Here is a 23,581-nt window from a genome sequence, read left to right as displayed (position 1 = left end):
ATATCCAGAGGTAGGCAATATTCAAGTCTTTTAAATGGCATCTTGTCTGAATGTGTTCTAAAAAAATTACCATGAAAAATAATTTAGTCATCAAATAACGTAAATTTCTCCATACCATGAGAAAATATAAATGAAGCAATTTGAACAATTCCTTTATACATTACCTAAATTGAGCAAAAACGCAGATTTCCCCAATGAGAATGAATTTGCTTGTATCAGTCCCCAAACAGCATTACTTTTGTTTTAAATTCAAATGGACAAGGTTATTTTCTGTTTGAAGAAAAAAAACATTTCTACTCTCCAGTTGCAAACAAAGCTGCTATGTTCCCATATCACTCCCAGACCTATTTGAGTGCACCAGGAAGCACTCTGGATTCAGCCCAGCATGTCAAGAATCGGGGCTTCCAGGACGTTTCTTCAGCCGTGTCTAAGGTCGGAAGAGCTCTTCAGCAATCTCTGCACCTGTCTCCCCGCTGATGTTGGCAGGAGCAGAACCATTATGGCTGAGGCTCCACAGCTTTTGTTTCTTTGTTTTTCAACAATGACTATTGGCAATATACAGGCTTCGCTTCTGCCATGGAGCCTGTCTTAACATCCCGGAGCTGCCAGTGGTCACAGAGCTCCCCTCCCTCTGTGTAGGAGCAAAATCCTGCCGTCAAGGCGTTTATGTTTCCTCAGTTCAGAATCACCATGATTGTGTGCTTTTAACTCCTGAGGAATTCCAGCTACCCTCTTATATACATGGCTTAATTACAGGGAAAAGAATTCTATATTTGATGAAGTGCCATGACTTGACCGTTTTACCTTGAATATAAATGATTGCAGTTTGTTGTTTAATTCATGAAGATAAAACGATGGAATTTTCATGATTGTAGACATATGGACCTGGGTGGAATACTCAATTTACATCCCCTGCCTCAAACCAGAAACGTACATTAACGATTTTATCGTTAAGATAATATATATCTATCCCTATCAATCTCACAAAAATTATAAACAAACAAAAAACTGGACCCTTTTTTTTTTTTTTAAGAGCCTGACTTTCTTTCTGCATTCTTTATCCCAGTGCCCCTTCTTAGGAAAGTGAGGAGGCAGTGACATTCCTTCTCTTGGTGGAAGACTTTCTCTAACGATAATTTAGTTTGATCTCTCTGTTCTAGAGATGGTTGAATGGAGAAAATCTCGAGGAATTATAGGTGTTTGATGGAGAACCAAGCCTGGAACCTCAGTTTCCCTACATCTTAACCCAGTGCTTTCAGCATTATATCACCATGCCACTCTATCATAAGATCACTGTAAACAATGGGCAAAATTTTACATGCAGCATTTTCAGCCCTTCCATATACTAGCCTCTGGAGTGTTGTCCTTGTGCTAAAATGGCATTTATCTCTTTTCTATTATGTTTGCCCAAGGCCAGTGCATATAGACAGGCTATGCTTCCCCAAAGACTGCAGACTATTTCCGCAATTTGAGAAGTGTTGTGGCCAGGACAGAAGTGGGGTAGGACAACGGTTTTCAAGTATTTTCACCAGCATCCACAGTAAGAAATACATTTTATATGGTGACCCAAATCCCAACTAGCATGATTATGAAGATTCACGTATGTATACACAACATAGATGAAATAAATTCCACAGAAAAAGACTTGCCCTTACTCTTTCAATGAACTGTGCTCTAATTCATGCAAAAACTAAACAGTTTGTGACCCACCGAATTGGTTTTGTCCCTTTTATGAATGGGATATGATTCTATAACTTTACTCAATGGGGATGTATCTGGCTTGCCTCATCATGCTATTTCTGCCCAAACTACAGCCAAACATATTTGTTTCTTAATGTGGGACCCAGCCGCATCCTATAAAACATTTCATTGGAAGCCATCTTGGTTGGTACTCAGAATGATCAAAGTACTTTCCTGCAAGCATATCCATGGGTGTGTCCTAGGAGAGCAGATGCTCTTTGAGGCCCAGACTTTTGTCTCTTCTTTCAAGCTCATGAATTGTCTTTTGGGGCCCTTCCTCGTCTTCCTTCCCGAATAGGAGGAGTGATCAATAAATGGTTGCAGATCAACCTGTTCTACTCTATGCTACGACCTTGAACAAGTCACTTAAACTCTTTGGTCCTTGGCCCCCTGATCCATAAAATGAAAAACTAATTCTGCTCCACAAGGCTGTTGTGAAAGGCAGATGATATGTTAAACATGAAGCTGACCTCTCAACTTGAAAGTAAATGTTAGGTATAATTATAATTTTACCTGTAAGACTGTAGGCCATGACACATTAGAATTAAATGTACAAATGACACAGTGAACTAATGCTCTGGGAGTGTTCCTGATGCTTCTACAGCTCTCTGGTATTTAATAAACTAACAAACACATTAATACATTCTAAAAGCAGATTATTAAATCTATGAGTATCCTATATGAATTTATATGTTGCTACCTAACAAACCATCTTAAAACTTACTGACTTAAATTCATACAGACAGAAAGTAGAATAGTGGTTGCCAAGGGCTAGGAGGAGGGGAGAATACTATTTAATTGGAGATGAATGGTGGGGATGGTTGCACAACAGTGTGAATGTACTTAATACCATAGAACTGTACACTAAAATATGGTTAAAATGGCACATTTATGTTATGCATATTTCACCATAATAAAAAAGAAATAAAATATGTAGTGACTTAAAAACACAACCCTTTTAGAGTCAGGGCTTGGGGCAGGGCTCAGTGGGCTCAGCTCATCTTTGTTATGTGGTGTCTCCTGGGACAGTTCAGCTGGGACTAAAGGATCCAAAATGACTTCATTTACTATGTTGGTGCTAGCTCTTAGCTGAGGTGCCTCTGTTCTTCTTCACATGCCTTTCAACCTCCAAAGTTTCTCTATGTGGCCTCTCTCTGCAGGTTGACCGCCTACACATCTGTACAAGGCCGTTGGGTTCTGAGAGAGAAAGCAGAAGCTTCTGACCTCTTAAAGCCTGGGTTTCAAATCCCAGAAACTTGCTTCCATCACATGCTATTGGTCAAATGACTCATTATGCTAGCACGGGTTCAGTGTGGAACGACACATGGGCGTGAATGCAGAGACACACAGTTCATTTAGGGCTATTTCGTAACCATCTACTGCACCCCCATGCTTATTTATTGGCATTTCTCAATGCTCTGTCTGCCTTATCTTGAATTCTGTTTGAGTGCAGTATCTACAGATTAGCAGAATAGGATAGTGGGTAGGAGGACGGACTTGGGCATGAGGCTTCAGTGTTGGCTCTGCCATTTGTTCGTTGTGTGACCTTTAGCTAGTTATTCACTCTGTGTCTCAGTTTTCTTATCTGTAGAACGGGGATGGCAATAGTATTTATCTCATCACGTTGTTGTCTTAAGTGAGTGAATATGATTTAAAAGCTTATCAGTGCCTGGCGCAAAGTAAGAACTATGTAAGCATTTGCTATTGTTATTGCTTTTGTCTTTTTTGTTATACCACAAACAAAAACAGGTAGTGAGGTGGGGAAGGGAATATTGAGGACTTAATAAGACAGAAAGGCTGGAAACTCTTGCTTGGGTACACAAGACCTCCCTGTCTCACAGCATTCTCACTTCTCACTTACATCTAAATCCCTTGCTGACATTTAAGCCTCTTTCCTTTTGTTCTACCCACAGGAGACATGGAGTACAGCTGATCAACATCTCTCCATAATAATCCCCTGAACACCTGAAGGCAGCTGTGAGCACTTAAATGTCTGTTGAGGCTAATCTGAATGTAGGTAATTGAGTTGATGCTATGTTCAAATGCATGTAAAGCTGTGCCTAGGCGTAGTTGCTGGGCTATAAATAGGCACCACAACTTCTCTTCACCCCCTTAGGAAGCTGGAGCAGTGGATTTTGTCTTCCTTGAATCCAGGTGGGGAGTGAGTCTCCTCTTTCTGAACAGAAACCTGGATCAGGTTCCTAAGGGCAAAGCAAGCAGAGCTGAGAGGTGCCATGTGTATGGCACTCTGATGGCCCAAAAGAAGTGTTAAGCCCAGGAACTGATACTGTTGAGCAGCTAATTAGCACCTACTGTTTATTGCAGTGAGTTTTTGCTGAGCTCACCAGTGGCCCTAGTGCCTGATCCAATAGGCACTTTTTAATCCTCAGCTTCCTGGACAGCCCAGCAGCATTTGTCATCCTCTCCTGTTTTGGAGTGAGGCAGAGCGCTGTGGTTATTGGAGCCAGAACGCCTAGATTCAAGTCCTGGCTCTGCGACTTCCCAGCTGCATGACTTTGAGCTACTTAACCCGTCAGTGTCTTAACCTTCATCTGTAAAATAAGATTGATGCTAGTACTGTTGAAAATGTGTTTAAAAATTTTTTGTAAACCTCTTAGCATGGGGAGAAACATAATAAGAATTCAAAATGTCTTTTAAAAACTCTTCTCCATTAATTTCTGAGACAATGGGACTTCTCCTGCCTATTGGACCACTCCTTCTATGCCTTTTTTTACCAACCCTTTTCTTTCACTCATCCATGAAAAATTGGCAATTCCCTCAAGATTCCATCTTTGATCCTTTACTTTTCTCATTGTGTATGACCTCCTATGTGATTCGTGCCCTTGGTCTCAATTACTATCTGTATATACACTGATGCCTTGTAAACCTTTATCTCTAGGCTAACATTGCATTGTTGATATCTCTATCTGGATAGTCCAAGGCTCCTTAAATTCAAAAGGCCTAAAACCAGAACTTCCACCCCTGGCTACGATGGAATGGAAACTGGTACTGTACCATCCATCAACCATTTCTTTCTTTCTTTTTTTTTAATTTTTATTGGGGAATATTGGGGAACAGTGTATTTTTCCAGGACCATTAGCTCTAAGTCAAGTCATTGTTTTCAGTCTAGTTGTGGAGGGTGCAGCTCACTGGGCTGTGTGGGAATCAAACCAATAACCTAGGTGTTATCAGCACTGCACTCTAACCGACTGAGCCAACTGGCCACTCCATTTTTTTTTTTTTTTTAAGTCACTGCACTGGACAAAATATATGAGTTAACGTTTTCAGGCAGCACAAGTCTGTGGTTCCTTAAGTGAAGAGACTCTCATGAGGTAACCCTCAGAATCACTCTGGCTCTTTATCAAAGGGCAATTTCCTGACCAGGAAGCAGTGAGTGGAGGACCTGCTGAGCTGAGCAGGCAGAGAGGCTAGAGTTTCAGGCAATGCAGCTGGAATCTGCAAGGTAGGGCACTGGAGAGGAGGGAATTTTGCAGGGGGAGAGCTCCAAAATCCTTGTGGGAGTCTCCTGGGGGTACTCAGCTAAGAGCTGGGTTACACATGTGTAAGGTGAGACTATTCAAGGATTACAAGATACCAGCTTCTGTAGGGTTGAAAACTGAGAGGGATATTAGAGTTTAAGCCGGAGTTTTGGCTCAGCCCAAGTGGAAAGCCACATTAATACTTTGTTAGTAACACCTCAGGCATCCAGCTGGGACACCAGAAAGATCACATTTTCAAAGTAAGTACCATGTTCTAGAGCAACATTTCTCACATTGTTGTCCCCAGACCAGTAGCATGAGCATCACCTGAAAATTTGTTAGATACACTGTTGGTGATGCAAATTCTAGGGTCCCATCTCAGATCTAGATAAGAAAATCAGGGAAGAAGCCCAGAAAATTGTTTGAACAAGCTCTTCAGCTGATTCTGATACATGCTAAAGTTCAAGAACCGGGTGGCCGGATGGCTCAGTTGGTTGGAGCACCGTGCTCTTAACAACAAGTTGCCGGTTCTATCCCCACATGGGCCAGTGAGCTGCGCCCTCCACAACTGGATTGAAATAACTGCTTGACTTGGAGCTGATGGGTCCTGGAAAAACACACTTAAAAAAATAAAAGTTAAAAAAAAAAAAGTTCAAGAACCAGTGCCCTAGAGGAAGACCTATACTAGACCTGCCCTAACAATGCCTAAAACCAAGCCTTGACAAGATCTGTAGGGGAAATCGTTTGAAGGTTGAGCACATTAAGTTAGAGGGGCTTGGGAAGATATTTTGGACTTTCCAAAGATCTACTACAAGAAAAGGAAAAACCAAGCCTACACAAGTTCAAAGTAGCCAGACAATAATTGAACTGTCTACTAGAACAAAAATCAGAACTCTTTAGAGGAAGATAACAGAATCCAGAATCCAAAATTTCTACAGTGTATCACCTGTAGCCTCCACCATTACATTAAAAAAAATTTTTAAATTACTAGACATGCAAAAAAAAAGGTAGGAAAACAAAAGTAGAAAATAGAAATTGACATTAAGATTACTCAGATATTGGATTTAGTAGAAAACACATTAAGACAACTGTTGTAATGCTATTCAAAGAATTAAAGGCAAATATGTGCAAAATGAAGGAAAATATGATCTTACGGAGCAAATAAATAAGAAATAGAATCTCATCAGAGAAATGGAAACTAAAAAAAAGCAAATGCCAATTCTAGAACTTTTCAAAATAAAATAAAATTCACTGCAGACTTAACAGCAGATGGAAGATGGCAAAAGAGTTAGTAAATCTGAAGATCCATCAGTAGCAATTATCAAATTTGAAGAGTGGAAGAAAAGATTGAAGAAAGATGAATAGATCCTCAGAGATCTGTGGAACTGTATCAGGTATATATGTAATTGGTGTCCTGAAAGAAGATAAGGAGAATGAGACAGAAAAATAATTGAAGAAATAATGTCCAAAAATTTCCCAAAGTTGATGAAAATGTCAATTTAAATCCAAGTAGCTCAGTGAACCCCAGGCAATGTAAACAGAAAGGAAAATACACTTAGGTCCATCATTGTCAGGCTGCCAAAAAACACAGTAGTAAAAATAAAGAGAAAAATTTGAAGGCAGCCAGAAACGAATTGTTACGTATAGGGCAACAACTATGTGGATATGATCAACTTCTTGTCAGAAACCAGGAAGAACAGAAGACAATGGAATGACAAAGTACAATTTGGGGCACATTTTTTAGACTTTGCTGAGTCTGTTTCCTGATCTATAAAGGGGAAACAATAATAATAAATAAATCTGTGGAGATTTTTTAAATTGCACAGAAATATTCTGTAGCTCCTCTACAGGTGGACTGGGATATGCTGCAATTACAAACATCCTTCAAATTTCAGTGACCTACAACTGCAACTCACACTGTATGCCCACTGGAAGTCATTGGGGGCTGTGCTATATATTGTTCTCACTCTGGAACCCAGACTAAAGGAGCAGTTACAGCTTGAAATATTGCCAGTTGCCATGGCAGAGGGAAAGCAAGAGCCTACCAAATTATGTTCTAATTCTTAGTTCCTTTTTTAACGATTTTTATTAAAATATATCTAACATACAATATTATATTAATTTCAGATGTACATCATAGTTATTCAACAGTACCCACCTGGCACTATACATAGTTATTACCATATTATTGATTATATTCCATATACTAAAGAAGTGATCATGATAAATCCAGTAACCATCTGACACCGTACCACGCTATCACAATAATATTGACGATATTCCTCATGCCGTACATTACATCCCCAAGACTTATTTGTTTTATACCTGGAACTTTGAACCTCTTATTCCCCTTTATATTTCCCCCATTTAAATTTTTTTAATTACAGTAGACATTCAATATTATTTTATATTAATTTCAGGTGTACTGCATGTGGTTAGACATTTATATAATTTAGGAAGTGGTCCCCTTGACTAGTCTAGTACCCACCTGGCACCATACATAGTTATTACCATATCATTGACTATATTCCCTATGCTTTACATCCCCATGACTATTTATAACTACCAATCTGTACTTCTTAATCCCTTTACCTTTTTCACCCTGCTCCCCAACCCCCGTCCCATCTATCAACCTGATAAATCTAGTACCCATCTGACAGCATACGTAGTTATTACAATATTATTGACTATAATCCTTATGATACACCCTACATCCCCATGACTATTTTGTAACAACTAATTTGTTCTTCTTAATCCCTTCCCGTTTCACCCCCCCAATGCCCCTCCCATCTGACAACCATCAAAAGGTTCTCTGTATCTATGAGTTTGTTTCTGTTTTTTGTTTATTTTGTTCTTTAGATTCCACTTATAAGTGAAATCATATGACATTTGTCTTTCACTGTGTAACTTAATTACACTCAGCACAATACCCTCTAGGTCCATCCACGTTGTTGCAGATGGCAAGAATTCATTCTTTTTCACAGCTGAGTGATATTGCATTGTATATATGTACCACCTCTTCTTTATCCATTCATCCATACACGGACACCCAGGTTGCCTTCATATCTTGGCTATTGTAAATAATGCTGCAATGAACATGTGGATAAGCGCATCCCCCTTAAAGTAGCATTTTGGGTTTCTTCAGATAAACACCCAGAAGTGGGATCACTGGGTCCTTCTTTGTCTCTTGTGATAGTCTTTTATAGTCTGTTTTGTCTGGTGTAAGTATTGCTACCCCAAATTTTTGTTTGTTTCTTTCCATTTTCATGAAATATCTTTTTCCATACCTTTACTTTCAGCCTATGTGTGTCTTTAGATCTGAAGTGAATTTCTTGGAGGCAGCATACAAGGTCTGACAATTAAGTTCATGAACTTGTTGCAACGATGTTGCTAACTTTTTTTGATATCAGAGGGATTATTCATTACAAATTTGTACCAACTGGACAAACAGTTAACCAAATTTATTTATTTGGAAATGCTGAAAAGGCTGCATGAAAAAGTTAGACGACCTGAACTTTTCACCCACAATTCATGGCTCTTGCATCATGACAATGCACCAGCTCACACGGCACTGTCTGTGAGGGAGTTTTTAGCCAGTAAACACATAACTGTATTGGAACACCCTCCCTACTCACCTGATCTGGCCCCCAGTGACTTCTTTCTTTACCCAAAGATAGAGGAAATATTGAAAGGAAGACATTTTGATGACATTCAGGACATCAAGGGTAATACGATGAGAGCTCTGATAGCCATTCCAGAAAAAGAGTTGCAAAATTGCTTTGAAGTGTGGACTAGGCACTGGTGTTGGTGCATAGCTTCCCAAGGGGAGTACTTCTAAGGTGACTGTAGTGATATTCAGCAGTGAGGTATGTAGCACTTTTTCTAGGATCAGTTCGTGAACTTAATTGTCCGACCTCATATGTAAGGGTCTTGTTTTCTTATCCCGTATCTTTTGATTGGAGCTTTTAATCCATTTACATTGAAAGTAATTATTGATAGATATGTAGTTATTGTAATTTTATTCATATCTTTTTTTGTTTTCTTTATAATCTTAAAGAAGTTCCTCTAAGATTCCATGTAATACTGGTTTGGTGGTGATGAACTCCTTTATCTTTTTCTTGCAGGGAAGTTCTTTATCTCTCACCTTCAATTCTAAATGATGCATTTTCTGGGTAGAGTAATCGTGGTTGTAGGGCCTTGCTTTTCATCACTTTGAATATTTTCTGCCAATCCCTTCTGGCTTGCAAAGTTTCTGTTAAGAAATCAGCTAAAAGTCTTACGGGAGCTCCCTTGTAGGTAACTGCTTTTCTCTTGCTGCGTTTAAGATTCTCTCTTTGTCTTTAAAATCTGGCATTTTAGTTATGATGTGTCTTGCTGTGGGCCTCTTTGGGTTTATCTTGTTTGGGACTCTCTGTGCTCCCTAGGCTTGTATATGTATTTCCTTAGCCAGGCTAGGGAAGTTTTCAGTCATTATTTTTTCAAATAGGTTTGCAATTCTGTGCTCTCTCTCTCTTCTCCTGCTGGTACCCCTATGATGTGAATGTTGGTATGCTTGAGGTTGTCCCACAGGCCCCTTAAACTCTCCTCATTTTTTTTGCATGCTTTTTTCTTTTTGCTGTTCTGATTGTTTTCTGCTACCGTATCTTCTAAATCACTGATTAAATCCTTTACTTCATTTAATCTACTGTTGATTCCCTGTAATGTATTTTTCATTTCTGTTATTTCAGTCTTTATTTCTGACTGGTTCTTTTTTATGATTTCTATCTTCAACAAATTTCTATCTCTTGAAGTTCTCCCTGAGATCATTGAGTATCCTTATAACCGGTGTTTGAAACTGCATCTGGTAGATTGCTTTTGTCCATTTTGTTTAGTTATTTTTCTGGAGCTTTGTTCTGTTCTTTTATTTGGGACATGTTTCTTTGTCTCCCCATTTTGGCTGCCTCCCTGTCTTTGTTTCTATGTATTAGGTAGGGATGCTATACCTCCCAGTCTTAGTAGAGTGGCCTTGTGTAGAAGGTGTGCTGTGGCGCTCAGTGGTGCAGTCTTCCTGCCACCTGAGCCATGCAGTCCAGGTGTGTCCTTTGTGTGGGTTGTGTGTGCCTTCCTCTTGTAGTTGAGCCTTGGTTGCTGTTTGCATGTCCCTGGGAGAGATTGACCTTCAGGCTCATTGGTTGTGAGGACTGGTCATGACTACAGTGGAGGAGCTGTGGTTCAGGGGCTGACCCGACAGTGCAGGATCTACCTCAGCAGGGCTCTCATGTCTGTCCAATCTGCTCTTGGGTGTGTCATCCTTGGAGGTGGCTGAATGAGGCTCCAGCTTGTTTTGAAGCTGGCCACTGGGCACACCAGTCCCAGGGCCACCTGGGAGGGTACCCGCTGCAGTTCAAGTTCAGCTGCAGCCCATGCCCCACCTGGGGCCACCCAGCAGGAGCCACAAAGCAATCCGCAGATGGCTGCTGCTCGTGCCATGCTTGGAATGCCTTGAGAGGCCAAGCCGCAAACCAAGGCCAGCTGCTGCTAGTGCCAGGCTCATGGCTGCTCAGCCAGAGGTATGGGACCCGCTCAAGCCAGGTGCTGCTTGTCTGGGTTCCACGAATCTTTGGACCATAGGAAAGTCTGCAGCATGAGCCAAGGCAGGCAGTTTGTATGAAAAAAGCCACTGGAAGTGGATTGGGTATGTCTGAAAGTTGGGTGGGGTACAGTCTCAGAATCACCAAGGCAGGGCGAACAAATGGTGTCAGCTAGTTTGATAGAGATTCAAATATGGCAACTACCTGCGAATGCATGCGGGGAGAGGAGGACTCAACAAAGAAACAATGGCTTCTACCAGCTCCTCCATCTGGGAGAAAGCTGTCCCTTCAGCCAGCCCTTGTCCTGAAGCCAGACAACTCAGTTCCATTCCCGTATGTCCTTGTTGCCTCTCTAGATGCAACCCCAGCACTGGAGCTCTGAGCCAGTTATTTCTTCGGTAAGTTCATGTGTGGTCAGTTCAAGAGGAGCGCCGGGGACTCCAGCCACCCTCTGTCTCGCTCAGCCACAATCTCAGCTGATTTTCACAACCAGAAATTATGGGGACTTCTCTCTCCAGCACTGGAACCCTGGGCTGGAGAGGGGCTGAAACCCCTCACTCTTCTGGGGGGACCTACGCAGCTGAGATACCCCTCTTGATTTTTAATGGTCACCCATAGGTGTGGGACCAGCTCATTCTGTGTCTCTGCCCCTCCTACCAGTCTCGAGGTGGCTTCTTCTGTATGTCCGTGGTTGTAGGTCTTCAGTTCAGCAAGATTTCAGGTGATTCTCAGTGATGGTTGTTTTGTAGTTTAGTTGTAATTTTGATGTGGTCCTGAGAGACAGTTGGAACTCCTAGTTCTTAGTTCTTAAAGACTCCTAGTTCCTAAAGCTTCCCTCATTTCACTGGCCAAATTAAGTCACATGTCCACATTCAACTTTGAAAGAAAGTCAGAAGTGTGTAATTTTACTCTATATTCAGAAGTAGGATATGATGGTAATTGCTGCTGGTGTTTAAGTATTTCTGGTTGTTCTTTTGAGCACATTGTAGAATTATACTTCAGTGCGTGCTTTGGGATCGGTGTGGCTGTGTGATGCTTGGGCAGAAGTTTTGAGAGCCCAGACACAATGAACCACATTCCCTTCCCACTGCTGTGATAATGATCCCTTCTTACTGCTCTGAGGTATACATTGAAATGAAGCCCCCATTATCCTGTGTTTCTACGTGACTGTGAGGAGCAAACCTCCCTGGACAATCTGCGTGGAACATGTGACATGAGCAAAGAATTATTTGGTCATTTTAAGCCACTGAGATTTAAGGGTCATTTCTGGTAACAGCATAACCTAACCTTTCCTGACTTACACACTAGCTTATAGGATCATTGTGAGGATTAAATGCGCTAACGTATGTCTAGTGCTTTACACATGGTAAACTCTCAACATAGGTTAGTGATTATCATTCTTGGCCAAATCCATGTAGTGACCTCTTAACCACTTGTCTCTGACCCTTTCCCTTTCCTTCATCTACTCTACTGCCACCAAAATGATCTTCCTAAAATGCTAATCTGATCATTTCACTTCCTTATTTAAAACCCTTCCATTTCTCCTAACTTTGATGAAGCCTAAATTCTCTAGCAGGGGTCAAGACCTTCCATGTCCTGGACCTTGCCTGCCTCTCCAGCCTCATCTCCCACAGGTCCCCTGGCATCCAGCCACATTAAGCAACCATTGTTTCCTGTTTTTGTTACACCTGTTCTCACATTTATATCATCCCAAATGCTGTTCCCTCTGCCTGGAGTGCCCTTCCTTCCCTTGCCCACCAGAAAAACTGCTTATCATCCTTCAAGACAACTCAAAGATTACCTCTTCTCTGAATCTACCTGGATACACTCCGTAAGAGTTAGCTACAGTCCTGTCTTGTGCACCAATTATTCGTCTGCTTCTCTATTTTTATTAGACTGTGGCCCTCAATAGCAAAGACTGGGCCCACTTCATCTTTATAGCCCCAGTGCCTAGCCCTGTGCCTGGCGTGGGCTAAATATGTGCTTAAGGCCTCTTTATCGAAAGAATGAATAAGTGAATATTTATTGAAATTCTGTTTCTAATACAATTCATTAATTAAGACACACCAACGTGGGCAAAGTTTCCAATTTTTTTTCTTAGGTACAACAGAACCTAGGAATAGCAAAGATTTTCAGAATAAAAGCAGTGCAAACTAAGGTAACTTGTAATTCAATATTTCTTTATTCTGAAGATTGCAGTACTTACCCCAAAATTCAATAATATTGCTGTCATGTAAGTGGTAGCATAATGTAATAAGTAGAGGTAATAATTGTTATGCTAAAAGCTTATTTTATTTTTTGTCATTTTGACTACCTAAGGTACTTTATAGGATGATATTTTTGATGTAACAAAAAAAGAACCATCAATAGATAAAATACCTCAGGAATATACGTCTAATTAGTCTTCTCTGCCTGCGCTTTTTTTTTTTTTTTTTTACAAATTGTGGTTTTAATGGCTTTGAACATCTGCAGTCACTTTTATGGAAGGATTATTGCTGCCCTTTCTGTGGCAAACTTTTACTATTCCTTTAATTTGCAGCTTTCTCGAGAGCTCTTTATTGTCTCTCTTGCTAAGAACGATAGTCTTTTTCTGTTGAGTTTTCAGAGCCTTTTACTCCTACTTCCACCCTAAAATTCATAATCATTACCAAGGCAAAGGTTGAGGTGAGGAGGGCATGCAAAAATTAGTAAGTAAAGGAATCTTGAAATTTGGATGTAAATCAACCTGCATACACCTGTGTATAGCAGAGTACAGAGGCCCAGAGTGGTTTGGAGTAGGTACAGTATTCACAGAAGAAACTGTGCAGGTTAAGTCTTCAGTAAAAAGAAAACATGACTAATCAAGAGACAAGTGTAACTCCCAATTCAGGAAAGGCATGACTCAGGACTTTAAAACTTCTGAAAAAGCCTGGGCACCACCCATGTGGGCTAGTCCTTAGACCTGGGAATTAGAGGTGACTGCATTTAGCAGAGGGAAGAGAAAGAGAAGAGCAGAAACTCAATTCTAGGAAGGCAAAAGGACACACCCTCAAAAATACTTCTCTCTTCCCATACACCAAGAACAGAGGTTTTTTTACTTTTCCCCACCCCCCAAAAAGACCAAAATGGTTCATTTATAGTTGGTAATTTCAAAAAAGAGATTTAAAATTCCACAATAGAGTTTGAGCAATAGTACAGCCATGTTAATACTGGTTGGAAAAACATATTATGTGATGTGGTAAGTGTGTCAAAATATTAAGTTTAAATAAGTCTGTTCAATTATCAAGGGGACCAATCCAGTGTTTAGCATATTGTGTCTGTGAGAAAACATATTCCCAGTTGAAAAACGAGCTTGGAGTATAGGCTATTTTTTAAATGTGACAGCTTGTATCCAAGTAATCACCTCTTTTGAGCGCATAATACCCTCAGCAGAACCTGGCTGGCCACACAGTGGAGAAGGACAGGCAAATTAAACATTTAATGGTCACTAAATAGAAATGTCCTTTTTAATTTTTATAAAGAAATAACTGAATTGATACAAGGAAACAACAAAAGGAAGGTAGTCTCTGAGGTCAGTTCTTTCATAGATTAGGTCTTGAAAGACTCTGAACATATTGGTTATTTATTGTTAGTAGTAAAATGTACTTTAAAGAGAAGCCACATCAATTCACATAAGAAAATTAAATTGTAGTAACAAGGTATTCCCAACATTGATCAATTCAGATTGATACTGCAGTTGTCGGTTTTCCATTTTCTAAACTTGTTCAGTAATAGACCAGGGGATCTGATCACTCTTTGTTATTTCAGATGAATATGAATGAAAAAAAATGGAAATGATGGACTCTGTGGAATTATTTGTTGGTATTAAGTCAGGGTTTCAGAGAGTGGACATGTCCTCTCCTTGCATCTCCTTTGTTGGCTCTGTGGTATCTTGGAAAGCAAGTAAGTCATTATTCTGGTCCAGACATACGTTTCCCCCACTGAGTGTCTTTGTCTTTTCAAGTTAAAATCTAACTAAAATTTTTTTTCCAATTTTAGAAAGAGATGAAAGGCCATTTCTATTTTGAGTAATATTACCTGGTAACAGCAGTTTTTCCCAAATGGCAAAGAATTCCCTAATTCAGAAGTGTCTGAAACACCCAAAGCTGAAACCAGTAGATTTGCTTAGGATTCTGAAGTCCTCTGTGACAGAGAACTAGGCCAAGTGGAAAATTTCTTTTTTTTCAAGAACGACCAGAGATAAAGGTTTTCCATCTTCAAAATACACTTGAAAAGTATTATGCCCTAATGGCATGTCAATGTAAGGAGTCAGCAAATTGGTGAGACTGAGGATTAACAGTTATTTAGGGTGGTTTCAATGGATGGTAAGTAATGCTTCTGAACTCAGGGAGTATCTGTTTCTCTGACTCATGCGGGTCAAGCAGAGGGCTGTGTGCAGGTAGGGATGGTGGTGGGGGTGGTGATGTGTAGCTTTTAATATCACATTCTGAAATCATTATTGATTTTATATACTTTTAATGATAATGCATAATTTATCTTAAAATTTCAGATACTCTTAAAGCAGGAAGTGAGATTTTAATATTGATTAAACAGATGCATTGGTAAAAATGTACCACAGGTTGCATGAGGTCCATTGGGGTCCCTCATTTAGACTACTTTTTGCGAAGACTGCAGGGTTGGCCTCTTACATAGATGGATCATGATTTGCAATAGTTATAATCATTTAAAACTGCAATCTTAAAAGAAATGATCAAATAGAAATTTTCCTATCCAACCACTAGTGACTCTCAATTTTTACTTTCCACTGATTTCTGCCTTTGTTAGTAGCAAAAGGGACATAAGCCAACATCTCGGTGATCCTTTTCTATAGGAAGGTAAATTCTGTCTACTTTCAAAGGACAGGCAGCTTCCACCACCACACATTGTAAATGTGTCCAAAAAGAAGAATGTGGTTGCAGTAAGCCCCCAGAATACATAGACCCTTATAAAATGCGCTCAGCTAGAGCACAGACCCTTTCAAGTATCTTGCACAACCCCATGATGACTGCTCTGCATCCTCCACTCAAAGCTTACTCTGTATGGTAGGGGCAGACTGAGACTAAAACTGTTACAAGGGTATTTGCATCTCCATCCAAGACTTCCACTGAGCCATGCAGATTTCCTGCCTCAAATGTACGCCCATCAACTTTTTAGCTTTCACTGTCATTACTTCACAAAGAGGACCATTACATTGTCAGAAAGTTCCAGCTCAACAGTTCCCAACCTCCTTTATTGGAATCTCCTTATTAACATCAACTCATTTTTACTTTATTTGGACTTTTAGTATTTATTGAGTGAGAAAACTACATAATGGCAGAAAAGTTACTATCAACCTAAAACTGAGAATTAACTTGTAAGTTATTAATATTATCTATAGATATTTTAAAAAATAATAGTTATATGTGGAAAAAAAAGTCACTTTTCAGGCAAGACTCAAAGACCTGTATTTCTTAAAGTTCTTTTGGTTGTGAATAATAAAAACAAAATCTGGCCAGACTAGATTAAGAGCTCCAATGAAGAGTTGAATGCCAAATCTTGGGAAGGACAGGGTCACAGTCAGTGGTAGTTCATGGCTCCCCTCCAGGGTGTGGACATCACCATGACTCCTAGACTCTCAGTTCAACAGTCCAGATTCCCCGCACTTAGAAACTTACTAACCCAGTTTGGGTCAGTTATTCACTTTTAGACCAGCTATGGCCAGGGAGGCGGGACGTAGAATGTAGATATAGTTGCTGGGGGATCATCCCTGGGTATCCATTGGGATCAACAGTTGACTTTTTAGAATGTTTCCTCCTCCTTGAACAAATCCCTTTGAGAGTCTCTGAGTAGAGTCTCAGAGCTATCCTTTTCTGGTGACTCTCTTAAAAATGGCATTCCCAAAGTTTAGGAATTTGTGTCTTCTCTGTCATGATACTTGTCTCTCATGGTTCCATTCCGCATTGGCAGTCAAAATTAAGGACAGAATAGTATTTCCCCTTATTGTCTTCTCTTTCTTCTGAGATACGAAAATACCAGGGGGACAGGGTAATTTATGAGATGCTCTTCTTTGAACAAAATTAGATTTCAGGCACACATCAGGTAATTGGACGTATTTGGCCACTATTCATCTAAAATTTCTATAGAGGAGGGACTGAGTGGGACAATTTGAAAGGGAAGGTAGGAGATTCATCTTGAGCCACCCTTTTCATAACAAGTCCAAATTCCACCCCCAATATTTTATGTGTAGTGGATACCATAGATGTCCTGCCCTAGTTTTCTTTTCCTGTTGGTGTACCCATCCCAGATCTGCTGAGTGTTGGCTGCTAATAACTTATAGCTGCCCACTTCTCTGGGAACTGCTCTCAATTGAACGAGAATCAATACACTCGGAAGGTTACATCCTCTCAGGAGGGGGAGATCTTCATGCTCAAAAACTCATTCACATTGTATAGTTTTTCCTGAAGATCACACTATATTAGTTGGCTAGAGCTGCCATAATAAAATACCATAGCCTGAGTTGCTTAAACAGAAATTTTTCTCACTGTTCTGGAGGCCAGAAGTCCAAGATCAAGGTGCCAGCTGGGTTAGTTTTTCCTAAGGCCTGTCTCACTGGCTTATATATGGCTTCCTTCGTTTCTTTTTTTTTTTTTTTGAACAATTTTTTATTGTTCAATTACAGTTTACATGCAATATTATATTAGTTTCAGATGTACAACACCATGATTAGACTTTATATAACTTGATATAACTTATATAGATTTATATACCTTATGAACTGATCACCCCAATACATCTGGTACCCATCTGATACCATACATAGTTATTATAATATTACTGACTATACTCGTATTCTTTATGCTATACATGCCCATGACAATTTTGTACATACCAATTTGTATTTCTTAATCCCTTCCCCTTTTATACCCATCCCCCCAAACCCCTCCCATCTGGCAACCATCAAAATGTTCTCTCTATTTATGAGTTTGTTTCTGTTTTGTTTGTTCACTTATTTTGTTCTTTAGATTCCACATATAAGTGAAATTATGTGACATTTGTCATTTGCTGTCTGACTTGCTCCACTCAGCACAATACCCTCTACGTCCATCCATGTTGTTGTAGATAGCAAGATTTTATTCTTTTTTTGGCTGAGTAATATTCCCTTGTATATATGTACCACCTCTTCTTTATCTATTCATCCATTGATGGACACCCAGGTTGCCTCCAAATCTTGACTATTGCAAATAATGCTGCAATGAATATATGGATGCATACATGTATACTTTTCAAATTAGTGTTTTGGGTTTCTTCAGATAAATACTCAGAAGTGGGATAACTGGCTCTTGCTTTGTCTCTTATTATAGCCTTGGTTTTAAAATCTAATTTGTCTGGTATAAGTATTGCTATCACTACTCCAGCTTTTTGTTTGTTTGTTTGTTTCCATTTTCACGAACTACCTTTTTTCATCCCTTTACTTTCAGTTTGTGTGTGTCTTTTGATCTGAAGTGAGTCTCTTGTAGGCAGTGTATATAAGAGTCTTCTTTTTTTTTAACACTTTTTCAATTTATTTTGATATTCCATATTATTTTATATTAATTTCAGGTATACAGCATAGTGGTTAGACATTTATATAATTTAAGAAGTGAGGCCTCCTTCTTGCTGTGTCCTCACATGGCCTTGTCTCTGTGTGTGTGCGTTCCTGATGTCTCCTCCCCTTCCTATAAGAACACCAGTTATCTTGGATTAGGGCCCCACCCTTATGATCTCATTTAACCTTAATTACTTCTTTAAAGGTTCTACCTCCAAATACAGTCACATTGGGGGTTAGAGCTTCAGCATAGTGATTTTTTTTAAATTGGGGAATATTGGGGAACAGTGTGTTTTTCCAGCTCCAAGTCAAGTCGCTGTTTTCGATCTAGTTGTGGAGAGTGTAGCTCCCTGGCCCATGTGGGAATCGAACTGGCAACCTGGGTGTCATGAGCACTGCGCTCTAACCAACTGAGCCAACCAGCCGCTCCAACATAATGATTTTTGAGGGGACACAATTTAGTCTATAACAGACACTATACCTGTTTCTTTTCTCAATGGGACTTACAAACTGCCCTTAACCAAAAGCACAAGAATATCTCCAGGCTAGGCGCCTTGTAAAGTAGGTTGGATTATACAATTTTGATAATTCACAGTGACATTTAGCTTAAACACCAAATAAGCACTGATCCAGGAACACCAACTGGCAGATTTAAACATTGCTACTTTGCTAGCTGCTCATTTTGAAGTTCTAATCATGGAGTCCCATGATTAGCATATTAAGGCTGCTGTATGGAATATTTTTATACCTGTGGAAACATTGTTATAGAATATGTGCAAGACCAAGTGGAGATAATTCATTTACCTGTTTGTTTGTTTTTTGGTTTTTTAGGCATCCAAATTAGGGAAAAGCAAGCAGACACTACATGCATAGTGGCTTTAACCAAATTCTTTCTCCAACTGACATAATATCAGTCCTCTTGGGTTAGATGCCATTGTCATGGACAAAAAGGAGGGAGGTAGAGAGAGTTATGTGTTATTTAATGAAAGTATAAATTTGAACAAAATTTTCTCTGAAAGAAAAGAAAAAAAAGAAGAAACTTCAGACTTAGCGTTTATCAAACTTGCAACTAACTTGAAGTAAGATTCAAAATAAATATGTGAACTCTCAGCTCAAAGACAAATTTTCCAAAAACTGATGAGCCCTTATCAAACAAGGCTGAGGTACAAAAAGATCTAAACCACAGCTATACATACAAGTTCTGACAATTAAGTTTGCAAACTCATCCTAGAAAAAGTGCTACATACCTCATTGCTGAATATCACTATGGTCACCTTCAAAGTACCCCCTTTGGGAAGTTATGCACTGACATCAGTGCCTAGTCCACCCTTTAAAGCAATTTTGGAACTCTTTTTCTGGAATGGCCATCAAAGCTGTCATCGTATTATCCTTGATGTCCTGAATGTCATCAAAATGTCTTCCTTTCAATATTTCCTCTATCTTTGGGTAAAGAAAGAAGTCACTGGGGGCCAGATCAGGTGAGTAGGGAGGGTGTTCCAATACAGTTATGTGTTTACTGGCTAAAAACTCCCTCACAGACAGTGCCGTGTGAGCTGGTGCATTGTCATGATGCAAGAGCCATGAATTGTGGGTGAAAAGTTCAGGTCATCTAACTTTTTCATGCAGCCTTTTCAGCACTTCCAAATAAGTAAACTTGGTTAACTGTTTGTCCAGTTGGTACAAATTCATAATGAGTAACCCCTCTGATATCAAAAAAGGTTGGCAACATCATTGCAACAAGTTCACAAACTTAATTTCAGACCCTGTAAATCCAATATGTACGATCTATAATTTGAACCTTAGTACGTAAAAAAGTAGATTTTCATCTGGGCTTTCAGTTTCCCTCTTCTCTAATTGTGTGCCAAAATAAACAGAATTGTTCATAGGCTGGTACATAAAATCATTTTTATAGTATTGCATGCTGTCAACTATCACATGAATAATATCATAAAGGATAATATTACCAGGAATGAGTGGTTTTAAGTATTGATCAAAGAAAGAAAACCTCTTTCACTAACTAAATGCTCTGGTGACCACTGGCCTCTCCAGGCCCAGCCACATGCTGCTTCTCAGCAAGGTTCAGTCAGTCCCAGACATGTTATCACATTGAACACAGGTGCATATTCACTGACTCCAGCATTTCCTGGTTGACTGCATACTTTTCACTGACGATGCTCAAACTGTTTGGTGTTTTGGCTATTCCCCCTTCTGAACACAAAGAGCTCTGTTGTACCTGTTGAGAGCCATCTGCAGACTAAAAAGGCCCAAAGTCCATGTTCAAAAATAGCAAGCGCTCCACCATTTACATGTCCCAATGCCATGTGAACCTTAGGGAATCCACATTAAACAGCCAGAGCAGAAGGTATATGGTTTGCATGTGGAAGATATATTTTGGTCCTAGCCCAATCTTTGTCCTCATAAACTCTTTGTAATCTTGTATTGACCGGTAGCCAGTTACCACAGAAAATGGGAAAGAAGCCAGATTTAGTTAGCCTTTGCCTCAAACGATCCTGGATTCCACAGGTCCATTTGTCTGCACTATAATGACTATGAATAAGAACATTCCTATTTATTTCTGCTGCTACATTTGCTAGTAAATGTGAATATTGACACCAAAGGGTCCAAGTCAGGCTTACAGTCTATGGCAAATATAAAAACTTTGAAATAACACATTCTTTTGGTGAAAGGATGGGAAAGCAGGCATTCGTATAGTGTTGGAGGGAGTGTAAATTGGTATAACTTCCATGGAAGACAACTCAGCAGTGGGTATCAACACTGCACGTACATTTTGGCCAAGCAATTCCACTTCTAGAAAATTATCCTGAAGATATATACTCACAGATGTGCAAATGGACACGTTTACAAGGTATTATTCTCAGTATTGTTTATAATAGAAAAGTTTGAAAACTAAATATCCATTAACAGGGGACAGGTTAAATAAATATGGTACACCCATCTAGTGGAATACTCTACAGCCATCAAAAAGAATAAGGCAACTCTCTATGTGCTAATGTAGAAGGATCCTCAAGAGACATTGCTAAGTGAAGAAAAGCGAGGTCCAGAACAGAATACAATGTTATCATGAGTGTTAAAAACATATCTGTGAAAATGATCTATATGGTATAATATATAGATAGTCATAATATAGTTTCTGTACAGACTATCTTAGGAAGATTATAACAGGCTAGTATCAATTATTGCTTCTGGGAGCTCAGAATCTGGATGCCTAGGATAGGAGAAAACTTACTTTTTATTCTTTATCTTTTGTGTGTGTGTGTATTTTATAACACTTTTATTAAGAGTGAACCCATATCAGAATTCTTAAACTTAAACAATGGGGAATTGAAGTATCGAAGGATACACATGAGGGACAAAACCCCTTTAATTTTCTTATTGCCTTTATAGAATCAATGAGTAATATTTAACCACAACTGAATTCCTTATTAAGCAAACATTTTTGCTTAACTGCCTTCTCTGTATCTTTCTGTGGCTTTATCTTTTGTTTGACTTTCAGCAATTCTGCCTGGATAGCTTTTAATCTTCTGGTGCTATCTCCGGAGCTTTCTTAAGATCTGCCAATTCCTGATCATATTCTTTTAATCCTTGCCATCCTTGAGCTCTATGGTACAGTGCTTTGGTATTTGATGGGTCTATTTCAAGAACCTCCATTGCTCCCTGCCAATTTGACGTCTTCAATTTCCAAGCACCAACGTTCAGCATGCAGCTTAAAGCTACAGGTTGCAGCTTTGATCTTTCTGCTTTCTCACACTAACAGCCTTTGAACGTTCCACATATCTTAAAGCTTTTGTATAGTTTTTAGTGGCCATCTCCCTGTTCTGGGATTTGAAAGAAGTGTTTTCAATGTTTTTTAAGTCTTCTGTTATTAATATTTTATCTACATCTTTTAAATCTGTATCTGCATCCTCGGGGAAATCTGGATGACTGTCATCAGACCATTCTTTTGGGAATATTCCCCAATCATCCCCTTCCTTCAATTCTCTGCATTCTGCAATCATGCACTATTTGGCCAGTTTTTCACCTTTCACTTCTACATTTTCCAGAATTCTTGCCACACCCATTCCTTTAATTACTTGGCCAAATACCACATGTTTCCCATCCAAACGAGGAATTGGAACTGTTGTGATAAAGAACTGAGAACCATTTGTATTGCAGCCTGCATTTGCCAGGCTCAATAAACCCTCCTGGTCATACTTATAATAGAAATTTTCATCTTCCAATCTTTCATCATAAATACTTTCTACACCTCTCCCATTCTGAGTTGAGAATTCTGCACCCTGAATCATAAATGTCAATAATTAGATGGCACGGGCATCCTTTGAAATGGAGAGGTTTCCCAGTTACGGGCCCAATGCCTTTTTCTCCTACACAAAATTCATGGAAGTTTTCTGCAGTTTGGAGCACAGTGTAAGCAAATCTAAGACAATTCAACCAACTCAGCTCACCTCCAATGTCCATGTCAGAGAAGATGCGGGGGTTACTCGGGTTGGAGGGCTTCTCCGGGGTGGAGGGGTGTTACATTTTGACTTGCGGACGCATATGGAAGTGGGCTCAGCATCGCCTGGCCTCTCAGGAGCTGAAACCCCAGAGCGGCTCTCTCTGGGAAGACCTGGCAGTGGTGCTGACCTGTTTTTATAATCTTTTAAATTTTGTAAGATGTGCAAATTTTGCTAATTCAAAAAATAAACAAATAATACATGATTTGAAAAATCCTGCCACTCTCTTACAAGAGAGTAGGCTATGCTGGGGAAGAAGAGAGAAGCCTTAAATGGCTTATTTTTGCTGCTTCTTAGCAGCTCTGCTGAAAGTGGTGATGGAGAAAATTTATTTGCTTAACAAACACTTACATAGTACTTCTCCGTACCAGGCCCTGTTGTAAGCACTTTATAAATATTTAATTCAATCCTCATAACAACCCTAGGAAGCAGATGTTCTACAGATGAGAAAATGAGGCACAGAAAGATTAAGTAACTTGCCCAAGGCCACACAGAAAGAAAGTGGCAGAGACAGGAGTTGAACCCCTACTGTGTGGCTCTAGAATTCATGCTCTTTATAGATGCTCTGTTGTGCATCATGACGTCCTGATTGTGAAAACTGTGGCCTTGACCATCTTTAATATAGTCAACCAAAATAGTCATGTTCTAAAACATTAATGCAGAACTGCACCCCAGCCCCCTTTTATTTTTTCTGGG

At 39.6% G+C, this 23,581-nt stretch overlaps 1 pseudogene; it reads right to left on the bottom strand.

The window, feature by feature from the left end:
- Window positions 1–21,792: 21,792 nt before the first annotated feature.
- On the bottom strand, window positions 21,793–22,910 carry LOC109458362 (peptidyl-prolyl cis-trans isomerase D; annotated as a pseudogene).
- Between the last annotated feature and the right edge of the window lie 671 nt (window positions 22,911–23,581).

This window comes from Rhinolophus sinicus, linkage group LG02, assembly GCF_036562045.2.
Source record: "Rhinolophus sinicus isolate RSC01 linkage group LG02, ASM3656204v1, whole genome shotgun sequence".
In the NCBI taxonomy this organism is placed as follows: Eukaryota; Metazoa; Chordata; class Mammalia; order Chiroptera; family Rhinolophidae; genus Rhinolophus; species Rhinolophus sinicus.
This window is presented reverse-complemented; position numbering and strand designations above follow the sequence as displayed.